Source organism: Onychostoma macrolepis, chromosome 09 (genome assembly GCF_012432095.1).
Source record: "Onychostoma macrolepis isolate SWU-2019 chromosome 09, ASM1243209v1, whole genome shotgun sequence".
NCBI lineage: Eukaryota > Metazoa > Chordata > Actinopteri > Cypriniformes > Cyprinidae > Onychostoma > Onychostoma macrolepis.
In genome coordinates, this window is record NC_081163.1 from 2,620,610 (window position 1) to 2,633,272 (window position 12,663).

Sequence of the window (12,663 nt, forward strand, 5' to 3'; positions counted from 1 at the left end):
TATGTATGTGTGTATATATATGTATGTGTGTATATATATGTGTGTGTGTATATATATATATATATATATATATATATATATATATATATATGTGTGTGTGTGTGTGTGTATATCTCATCATACATGCTTTTCCTTTGAGAAAAAAATAAAATCTTTAAAAAAAATTGGAAAATAAAAATGGTAATAAAAAAAAGAAGAAAAAAATATATATACATCAGAAAAACATTAATAAGATTGTTTTCAGGTATTTATATGATCAAATATTTTATATGTGTTTGTGTATATATGACAGGAAGAATAGGAAATTAAAAAAAATAATTAAAAAGCAAATTCACCTTGTGATTCACTGCATTACTTCTGGTATTTAGTGATTGTGCAGACGCAGAACAAAAGCTCATATCCATTTCTGCCGTCATGAATCTGCAGGGACTTTAAATGAAACCGTTGAAATGTGGGTGACAACTTCAATCTTCTTTCTGTTTTGACATTATTTCCCATAATCAACAGACTCACAGCCTGTCATGAGCCACAGGTTTCTTATGCATTTGAACATATAGCATATAATGTAACTCCTTCAGCAAATATTTCTAACTTAATGAGAACATTAGTCAGGATGTTCATAATTCATATTTTGGGTTTGCAGAATGAAAGTAAATGATGGCAGAGCTTCATTTCTGAACGATCCCTTTAATTTTATAGCTCTGTACTCTTACTGTATGTCAGCTACTGACTCGTTTGTGTCTGTTTTCATTTCTCTTCTAATGCATTTTAGGAGAAACACCTGAGACATGCTTTAAAGACTCAATAAATCTCATAAGCTGTGAAAGAGGAACTTATGAGCATTCAGAGTTTATTTGACATTTGGCATGCCTGATGTGAGATGATGATTGAATCAGGTGACTATATGACACAAAAATCAGGTTCATTCTGCTTCTGTAAAATGCAACGTGTCAGTTTATCTAATGCGCTGTCTGTCTGTCTATCTGTTTTATCGGATGCATCCTGGGATAGATAACCTGGCATCTGTGCATGTGGTGTTAAAATCTGATTACTGTCTCTGTGTGTGATTGTGTCATCTTACCATGCTCTGGTTTATTATTTTGTTTCGTATTTGTGTATAAACTCTGACACTTTCACTGTAGTATGAAATGAAGCACTTTAAAGGAAATCCAATCCTCAGTGAGTGACACAAATATAATGATGTAATAGCTGAAAACATTCATTTAAAGATCTTCTTTTGATTACAGAAACGCAGTTGTGGTTAATTAAGGTTTGTGTGGGACATATCAAAGGGCTCGCCCCTTATTTTGAAACATTATAAACCCTTATTTTTATTGATTTGCCACTTGCTGTTGCTTATTATTAGGAGGGGGAACATTATTATTCTAGAGAGAATTTTTTTAAACTGAGTATTAAATGATGCCAAAAATGTTTTGGTCCATTTTCCTTGAAGATTTTTTTTTTTATTAAAATTGTTCTAAAATTTTATTTTATTTTATTTTTCATTTTATCTTGTAGATTTTTATTTATTTTTTCTTGTAAATTTAAATTTTTATTAACTTTTATTTATGATTTTATATTTAATGTAAAATGAAACCATGAAACAAAATAAAAAAATATTTTGCAAATATAAATTTGCATAATAAAATGAAATAATTTGAAAATAAAAAAATAATCGTATACACTAGCATATAATAAGCTCAAAACTACAAAACTCTAAAAGTCACACATTTTATTTAATTTATTTTATTTAGTTATTTTTGTATGAATTTATTCTTGTATTGTTTTTTTAAATTTAATTTTAATGTTGTATTGTTTTATTTTTTTATAGAATTTTTATTGTACTTTATTTTTTTACTTTATCTGTGTTAAAAATATATTGTGCAAGTACAGCATATAAATGAGCTTAAGCCTACAAGACTCCAAAAGCCACAAAAGCCCAAAAGTTTTGATTTCATGGTGCTTTTAATTATGTTGCATCATAAAGGCAAAAACTTCCAACTGAAAACGGTTCATTTACAGCAGACAGGACCATTTCTACAGCTTTGTGCACTTTGTATGTGGCCTGTTTAGGGTCCTGAAAAGCCAGGGGTCTGAATCTGAAGCCGCACAGGCTGGGATAATGTAGTGCTCGCTGCCACAAAAGCAGACGAATCGCCGCACATTAAGACCGGCCGCACAAAGCACAACAATGGCGTGCATAAACACCATTTAGAGGCTTTGACGAGGCATTGAGGGGCTGGGCGTCAACGTAGCATTGCAGCTGAGTCGGCTCATTGTAGCGAGGTGAAAAGATGCCTAATGAACAGGAAGCCTTACTGACAGAAACCATACAACGGCCGCATTGTGGGCCTGCCATCGACCCTGTGGGTCCCTGCATTAGGAGAAATGATGAGAAAGTCACCCCCTTAACACACACAGACCCAAACCCGCGGGGAAAGGGCCCAAACAAGCCCCCGACTATCTGGGCTCGAGACGCGCTTATATGTGGCTAGGGCTGGGCGATTTATCCGATTTTATCGATTAATTCAAATTTGATACAATTTCATGTTTTTAAAATCGAGGAATCACGATTTTGAATAAAAATATTACCAAAAGTTAAAATACGAATGCAAATACCTTTATTATCATTTGTCCAATAGTCCAAACGAAAATTAGTTCCCAATAAAAGTGCACACACCTGCTTGCATTCAAAAATTGCACAAATCCCGTAAAAACAAAAGTGCAAAATCTAAATACACAGCTATTGTTTGAGTCTATTTGTCCTTGTTTTAATGGCTCTGTACCGTCTGCCTGATGCTAACAGATTGAACAAAGAGTTAGAATTAGACACTTTGACAATATACCAATAATAACAGTAAAGAGAAAAGAATGGACCCTTTTTTACAAGACTGTGATGACGCGTTTCAACGGTCATCAGCATCGTAAATTTTATTTTTTTATTATTTTTTTTAATGTGACCCTGGACCACAAAACCAGTCTTAAGTCGCTGGGGTATATTTGTAGCAATAGCCAACAATACATTGTATGGGTCAAAATTATCCATTTTTCTTTTATGCCAAAAATCATTAAGATATAATATTCATTAATAATCATTAAGATTAAAATATATCAAAAAATATATATAATATATAAAATATATCATTTTTGATTAGTAATATGCATTGCTAAGAACTTCATTTGGACAACTTTAAAGGTGATTTTCTCAATATTTTGATTTTTTTTTGCACCCTCAGATTCCAGATTTTCAAATATTTGTATCTCGGCCAAATATTGTCAGATCCTAACAAACCAAACATCAATGGAAAGCTTATTTATTCAGCTTTCAGATGATGTATATACAAATGTATGTATATTTATAACAGTATATTTTGTATTATATCACCTTTGCATCAAATTTCCAAAAAACTAGTTAAGGCTAACGCGAGGGTGTTTCTAATGCAGCATCTATGGGAGCGATGGTAAATTTGACATCGTTCTCTCTTCTGACTGCCTTTACCAGTCTCTCTCAATTTTTTTCCTGTTTTTGAAAGTCGTGAAAACACTATCATGGAGTTTCTCTTTTGCTATTTGAGCAAATGGGAATGCAAAAAATGTATATTTGAGGTACTCTCCCATTCACTGCTCTTCAAGTTAACCCAACTATGATGACTTCCGCTGCTGAGAAACCCGGAAATGTGAAAAAAGTCCATGATCCAACCACACGTGATTAACCGCACTTCTGTCACACAGAATGCGCTTTTGTGTTGAAAAAAATGGACAATGGAATAGGAAAAACATGCAAGACGATGGGAGTGAACTTTTAACTTGAGCATCACGTTTTTAGAATGCAATGCAAGAGACGTCAAACACGTCCATGTTTACATAGAAAAAACTATGGAAAAGCAGCGCAATCGAATAAAAAACATGTAACTACTACTGTATGCCTGATATTTCATGTTTGCATCAGAATTGTTAATCTACTGGTGTTATACCTTCAGTCATTTTGAATTTGAATTACCTTGACCTTTTGAGATTTTGTAAAGCATTTTCCTCATTTTGTTTCTGAACATATAATATGTACTGTATAAGACAAGCTTGTACAAGATGTAGTTGTAGTTTATGCATCTTTTCTGCAAAGAGCAAGTGATTTGTTTAACATTTACATCATTTTGACAACTTCATGTGTGGTGCACTTGGAATATAATTTTCTTTAACTAGAGGGTTAATAAAGAAAAAGTTACTTGAATCATGTTTTAGTTATTATTATTATTATTTCATTTTATTTATAGGCACCTTAAATGACACTCAGGGACACCTTACAGCCAAACAATCACGAGTAAACAACAATAATCACTATTACAGTCTAACAGACCCAATACAAACAATCACATAAAAGCCTGCCTAAAAAGATGGGTCTTAAGGAGAGATTTAAAAACAATAAGACTTTCACTATTTCACACATCCTGTGGTAACAAATTCCATAAATAAGGAGCTGTATGACTAAAGGCTCGAGAGCCCATAGAATTTGTGCGAATTCGAGGAAGAACAAGAGTGAGTACAGAAGATGATCTTAAGAGTACGAGTAGGAGCGTAGATATGAAGAAGGTCAGATAAGTACGAAGGAGCAAGATTATTGAGTGCCTTATATATAAGAAGTATTATATTAGAAGTAGTGCTGTCAAAAATTAATCGCGATTAATCGCATCCAAAATAAAAGATTTTGTTTACATAATATATGTATGTGTGCTGTGTATATTATATAAATATACACACATACAGTGTATATTTTGAAAGTATTTACATGTCTGTATTTATATTCATATAATTTATATTATATATAAATATATTTAATATATAAACACAACATATTTTTCTTAAATATATACATGCATGTGTGTGTGTATTCATATATACATAATAAATATACACAGCACACACACACATATATTATGTAAACAAAAACTTTTATTTTGGATGCGATTAATCGCGATTAATCATTTGACAGCACTATTTAGAAGTTATATTTTCAAGCTGATAAGTTAATAATCGTTAAAACAAAATCGAGAATCGGTCAAACGTTCTGGAAAAATCGAGATTTAAATTTTTTGCCATTGCTTGCGGCCCGGGGCGAAACTTTGAAGTCAATTCTGCGGAGAGCAAGAGAGACTCTGGCAGATTCACTTTTCTCTGCAATGAGGTTGAGATCGGTAACGAGGCGCTCTCGTTAAGGCCCGTCGCTCGCATACAATGCAATGACATCACTGACGAGCAGCCTTCACCTCTGCTGTAAGACCGAGGTAACCTTATTTACTGATGAGTTGAGCCTCGGCCCATTGTCCCGTCCTTTCATTTGCAGCTTTGCGCTCGCGGCTGGCGAATCAAAGGCCATTTAGGCCGAGGTGATCGAGCATGCAGAGGATTTAGACTGAAAACATGCCACCGCTTTCCTATTTTCCCTCCAGCTTACGGCCAGCAGCTCAGAGCGGAAAGTTTGGCCGACGCTCTTGCCGCTCCGGCTCTTCCTCCGGCGGATTCGTTATCCTCGGTGTGCCGAACTGAGCGCATACTGATGATGACGGTTTCAAAGACTGAGAAAATGTACTGTGGTAAACACTTTGATGGTGAAGATTAGTTGTTCAGTAACAAATAGGGGTGTATTGATGATCATTTGTTGAATTTGATTCAAAAAATTTAATTAAATAAAACTTCCAGCTCTAGCAACATATTTGTGGCATAATGTGGAAAAACACAGAAATTAATTTAGTATAGAACGTAATTTAGACAGGTCTCACAGTATTTATTTATTTATTTATTTATTTATTTATTTATGTATGTATGTATTTATTTATTTAGGATAAACAACATTTGTTTCGTGTTGTTTACCACAGGAAATAATTTAGACTTGTCTCTATTTATTTATTTATTTAAAATAAATCCAACTCTATCAACAATATTTGTGTTATGACCACAGAAAATGATTTATTTATTTTTTTTTTCTTTTATTTATTTATGTATCTATTTATTATCTCTTTATTTATTTATGTATTTATTAGCTTTTTTGAATGTTGAATATTTTTTAATTTTTTTTATTTATTTGTTGTTCATTTAAAATGTATCCAGCTTTGTCAACATGTGTGGCGTTATGCCGAATACCACAGTAAATAATTCAAACTTGTCTCCCTTTATTTATTTATTTATTTTAATTAAATCCAGCTCTATCAACACAGAAAATAATTCATTTATTTAATTTATTTATTATCTATCCATTTATTTATATATTTGTTATATATTTATTTATTTTTTGAATAGTTATATTCATGTTTTTAATTATTTTTTATTTATTTAAAATGTATCCAGCTCTGTCAACATTTGTGGAATTATGACGATTACCATAGAAAAAAAATTTGGACTTGTCTAATTTTGTTTTAGTTATTTATTTTTTTATTAATTAATTAATTCATTCATTCATTCATTCATTTATTTATTATATAAAAATAATTTTATAAATCAATTTAATTTATTAAGTGCATGTCTAAATGGTGTGTGTTGTAATTTCTGTTCTAATGAAATTCAGGAGAAACATCTGAGAGTTACTTTAAAGACTCTATGAGAACTCCATTAAGTCTCCTGAGCTGTGAAAGAGCAACTTATATTCAGATTTTCCTCTGAGTGAGTTTGTGTGACTTTCCATTCAAATCCAACTTCAATACTGACTGATGTGAGGAACATTTTGTTCATTTCCCCATATGCTTCCATTGGATGTGCTCTACTGTGACTGACGTTGTTGCTTTTTAAAAGAAAAAACAACTGAAGGGCGAATCTAAATGATTTTCTGTGGTCATTGACATTATGCCGCAAACTCTGTCGATAGAGTTTAACCTGTACTGAACCCAGAAGATGCACATGTTATTTATTTTATACCAATGAGGAACTAATCAGAAAACTTTGTTGTGTAACAAAACAAGACGTTTTTAGACTTTTGCCGATGATTGAAGCACAAAAACATGACAAATTGGACGAGTAACTGGCAGACTGTGCTGGGAGGTTTTAAACTTGTGTTATTTATTTGACTTGACAAATGGTTTGGAGAATGGGCCTGTAAAAGGCTTCAGGAGAAGTCAGATACGCTGTTACCTCTCATTTTATGGATGAGGGAAAGTGCCAGGCGTCAGTCAATCTCATGGGATTTGCTCACGCGACTGCTGTCAGACGAACAAAACATCTGTACTTGTTCACCAAAATTTGCACCATCAAGCGATTTATTTGAGAGAAGTTAATGCACAAAAAATGGCCCGAAAACTAATTGTCTCGCCGCATACACACACAAATCTCACACAATGCCAAAGTGAATGGGCCGCTCCGTAAATCCAAACCGACTTGTATGATTGCATTTCAAATCCTGCTCATTGTGAGGCACAAAACAAATTTCAGTTTATCATGAATATTACGCTTGATTAAGCCTCTATCATATGTCTCTTAACATGCAGCCGACCTCTCCAGGAATTTATTCGTCATGTTTATTCATTGTGCTGACTTGTATATTTTTATATTTTCTCCCGATTAACTTCATTGTGAATCCGGCAGGTTTCTCGTTCTTGTGCATCAGCATTGCTATTGGCTTTCGCATCAGATAAGCTTCCCTAATATGAGGAACGTGGAGAAGGGGAAAGTACTTGTATAATAATACTCTTTGTGCAAACTTTTGTTGAAGTGGAGAGGTAGGATACATGCTGACTGGGATGTAGATTGCTTCAGTATCCCTATTGTGCAGAATTTCGTCTTTAAAATGCAGGTAAGTGTTATGTATTATAATGATTTTATGTTTTCCTGTGAACGTATTGAATGCATTTGTCATTTCTGGTGCTTTCTTAAGGCTTTTATTTATTAATTTATTGGTAGAGCCAATAATTAAGAAATGGCGATTACTATTACTAGACATTTAATTTCATTTTTTGACAAAAAAGATAATCAGTTACCGATATTTTTATAGTGAGCCTCTAAAGAACAGAACAAACAACATCACACTGCTGAATGTTACAACTATAGGTTTTTGTTATACTCTAGGTTTTTAATAATTCATTTATCGGTAGAGCTGTACTTATGTACTATAACAGCATATTTTTGGCACTTATCATTTCAGACATTTGATTTTATTTTAAGACAAAAATATGTAAAACACAAGATCAAAAAAGAACCGATAATTGGTTACCGATATTTTACATTTTCTGAAAAATGCCACCATATGGTGAGTCTCACACTGCTGTACGTTACAACAGAAAACAACTTATTTACTGGTAAAGTAAAATTAAAACTTACTTAGACTTTTTGCATGAATTTCTCAGCTTTTTTATAGCTATTCATTTACGTATTTTAAGCTGTTAAACAGTATCATGCATTTAAAGAATATATTTAATTGTTAAAATATTTATATTGCAAATGTCGTGTTGTATTGCATTAAAGGTGCAGTGTGTAGATTTTAGCGCCATCTAGCAGTTGAGGTTGCGAATTGCAACCAACGGCTCAGTCCCTCGCTCACCCCTCCCTTTAGAGAAGCTACCGTGGCCGATACAGGGCTAAGATGTCATAGTCTGAGACAGAGTAGCAGGCAATGAGGTTTATTAATTTATTACAAAGGTAAATTAAGGAATTATATTTACAAAGGAATTATATTTACTTAGTTATTCAATAAATCGAATATTATTGTTACTTGTTCATTGTGTCAGTGTTTTATTCGCAAGAACAACAGTGACAAAACGCGCTCTGCTTGTCCTTTAAGGGCTACTGTACAAACATGGTGGCGACTTCCATGTAAGAGACCCGCGGTGTATGTAGATATAAATTGCTCATTCTAAGTTAATAAAAACATGACGGTTCATTATGTAAGGTCTTTATACACCTCTGTTATGTATATTATATTGCATTTCTGTCAATAGATCCTCCTAAATATTACACACTGCACCTTTAAGTGTTTTAACCAATAATCAGTTATTGATATTTTTATAGGCACTTTTGTTGAGAAATGCCACCACTTGAGTCTCTAAAGAACAGCAAAAACAACAGAATCCAACAAATGTTTATGGGTAAAGTAACATATTTAAACAAATTTTTGCTTAAGTTACTCATTTTTTCATAGCTATTCAGCATTTTAAGCTGTTTAACAGCATAATGAATTTAAAGAATATAATTTATTAAAATATTTGTTGAAAATTATGATTTTAATTGTTTTATTATATTGGTTAATAGTTATTGTGTTGTGTTGTGTTGTTTTTATTGCTTTAACCGATATTCAGCTACCGATGTTTTTATAGACACTTTTTTTTAAAATGACGCTACTTGGTGGGTCTCTGAAGAACAGCACAAACAACATCACACTGTTGTAGGTTACAACAGAAAACAGCTGTTTACAGGTAATGTAATATGTCAAGTATTTATTTATTTTTTACATAAATTACTCAGCTTTTTATAGCTATTCATCAGGCATTTTAAGCTGTTAGACAGTATGATGCATTCAAAGAATATATTTTATTGTTAATACATTCATGTTCCAAATAGTTTTTCATTGTTGTAGTGTATTGTTTAATTGTTATTGTATTGTGTTGTACTGTATTGTTTAATTGTTTTAACTGATCATCAGTTACCGATATTTTTAAAGGTACTTTTTTGAGAAATTCCGCCACTTGTTGAGTCTGTGAAGAACATAATAAACAACATCAACAGAAAACAAGTTTACAGGTAAAGTAACATATTTAAAGTATTTTTTGTATATATTATTCAGCTTTTTAGCTATTCAGCATAAATAGCTACAGTATAAGGTGTTAAACGGTATAATGCATTTATTTAAATAATTTAAATGCAAATTATGTTTTGAATTGTTTTTAAAGTATATATTTCTATTGGCCTTTGGATCAGATAAGTGTCCTGAGGAACTTGGAGAAGGGGAATGTGTTTGTGTAAAAAATACTATTTTGTGCAAACTTTAGTGCGTTGGAGAGGAAGCGGAGAGGTAGGATACATGCTGACTGGGATGTAGATTGCTTCAGTATTCCCTATTGTGCAGTATGTCAGCTCTAAAACGCTGGTAAGTGCATTCGCTCCTTGCGCGGCCCGCGCTGCTACATCTGCCGCGGGCCGTCTGCTCACCGCGACGCTCCCCGAGCCCCTGGCCGCCTGCCCTGACACCCGACACAAAGTAATCACAGATCACAGCATTTAATCACTGAAACAAGCACTCTGGAGAGGCGGCGTGTCAATATCCCACTCTCTCATTATCTCTTTGGATTGCACATCCACACTGTCAGATAAACAGAGTGGAAAATTAAGATTAAAAATATGGTAATTTCATTTGAGCGCAGGCAAGCGCTCGCTCCCGCTGCCCCATTATGCTATTGATTACTCTCAATTCAATCTCTCCTTTCAATGTAAACTTTAATCTATTCGCCACCCAACAAGCCTCACTCCCCCGGGGCTATTTTAGAGTAAGTAACCATTTAATATAATATCACTAGCGTTAATGAATTGTGTAAATCACTGCTCTCCAACGAGCTCTCGATACGAGAGCCAAGCGGTCCTTCCTTCTGTCAACTGCATTTAACAATAAGTGGACGTAAATGTGGCTTTAAAAATGAACGCGGGTCCGGTGTTTGATGATTGGCAGAATATTAATTGCGACATGCTTGAAAATTAAGAGATCGTTATCAAGTTCATTCAGAAATGAATCTCAGACATATGCTATGGAATCGCTTTTGTTTGCACATTGAATAAGAGAGATGAGTACAAAAGCAGGAATAATTATTATGAAAGAATAATGACTAGACTCCACGGTGCTTATGAACATGAAACAATTACTTGCTTAGCAAAGGCTTAATAGGCTGTGAGAAAATATTGGATGTAAAGCGGGAGCTGTACAACTCCATCGCGCCAGAGCATAATAACAAGTGTTACTGGTTATATACAGAAATTTCCAGTTTTATAGTTATTTATGATAATGATTGTTTTCCTGGGAACATGTTCTCATTGAATACACTATCATAATTGGGCATTTATTCATTTATCTATAAAGCCAATATTTAAAAAAATTAAGTAGTAGTGGTCTACCGATATATCAGCCGATATTTGGCTTTTTTCAATTATCAGCATGGAAACAAGGAAACAATTGTTTACACAATTGTTTTTTATGGGTAAAGTAACATTTAACTTTTTTTTTTTTTTTTTGCATAAATTATTCAGCTATTTATCGTTGCATTTTAAGTTGTTAAATAGTGAAATGCAGTTAAAAATATTTAAAAGTTATTTTGTTGTTTTTGAGGTTAGAGATAGCCCAAAACAATGTAAGGTTTTTAAAAAATTTATATTTTGTTAAAATATTTATGTTGTGTTTTATATTTATAATCATGGTGGTATAACGATTATTTATTTATTATTTATTCTTATTTAATATAATGCATTAAAATATTGTCAAAATATTTATGTTGCGTAGTATATTTTTAATTGTGGTAGTGTAACGATTATTTATTACTACTTAAAATATATAATAGGTGATCTCTACATCTTACAGCAGGTGGACATGGAAGGTGGAATAAGGAGCAAAAAGGTGATTATATATCACTTTTCATCAAAAGTTAATACAGACAACTGTCAGTCTGCTATCAGATGAGCTGATTGAATATTTGAGACAGGACTGACGAGTACAGAGCGCTGCCTCTGTGCGTCTCCGTGTTAATAAGTGATGACCAGAGCATCTGGAGCAGGAGTGAGCCTATTTAAAACAGGCAGAGATACAGAAAGAGAGAGAGACTAACAATGATAAGAGCAGAGCGGAACAATGTGTGTGCTAATACACCAGAGAGAGAGAGTGAGCTGATATTATGCTGCGGCTTACAGCTGCTGACTGCTGGAAATAGTTTTTTTCTTTGCCTCTCCATACCAATTTCTTGCTGTGGCGAATGAGATACAGTTGAGCTGATAAATTTGTGTCAGGGACAGAAAAGAAATCGAATGATGGGAATTTTTTTAGTTCCTCCACAAAGCCCTGTTTGAAGTGGTATCATTGTATCTGGGCTTTCTGACAGATGCACATAAGAATCGCACTGAACAATGTATATTTCCCAGCGCTGCTTATCTCGAGAGGGGCCGAAGGGGGAATACATCATAAATGAATTTAAAATATATATGTATGTATGTTTTAAGCACGAGCGCCGCTACAATAATCCCCATAGAAACTTTTATCTTGAAAGCAGACAAAGTTAAACCGCAGGATTCCCAAATGGATCATAAGCAAAATGAGCTTCCAAGGCGTCGATTTCTTAAAAAAAAAAAAAAAAAATCCATTTCATAGGCTGGAAAGTAGATTTTAACAACGATAAAAAAAATTTAAAAAACCTGATAAATGATGTATAAGAATAAATTAGCATAAAAATCTCATTTTGCTTTATGTTTCTGAATCTCTGATTGGACGAGATCTAAACTGCGGATCTTCTGTATGAAGAACTCATGAGTGTGAATTTATTAATCAAAGCACAACTTCAAAATAATGAGTTCAGTAAAGAAACCCCCGGTCGTGACCCCAAAAATTGCTGGGAAAAACAATGCAAATAATAAAATGCAACTAATCATAAAATTTTGAGTAGTTAGGACAGCAAAATAAATATTTATTAACTTTATGAAGACACATTATAAAACACT

General features: G+C 33.2%; 2 long non-coding RNA genes across 7 annotated transcripts in view; both read left to right on the top strand.

Annotated features, from left to right (window-relative positions):
- LOC131546947 (uncharacterized) overlaps positions 1-12,663 on the top strand; it is a 79,944-nt gene that overhangs the window by 47,094 nt on the left and 20,187 nt on the right. The gene's annotated exons all lie outside the window — the stretch shown is intronic.
- On the top strand, positions 8,726-11,164 carry LOC131546948 (uncharacterized). Its single transcript, XR_009272813.1, has 4 exons — positions 8,726-9,062; positions 9,291-9,389; positions 9,635-9,714; positions 9,963-11,164. It is a non-coding gene; the product is annotated as an uncharacterized LOC131546948 (long non-coding RNA).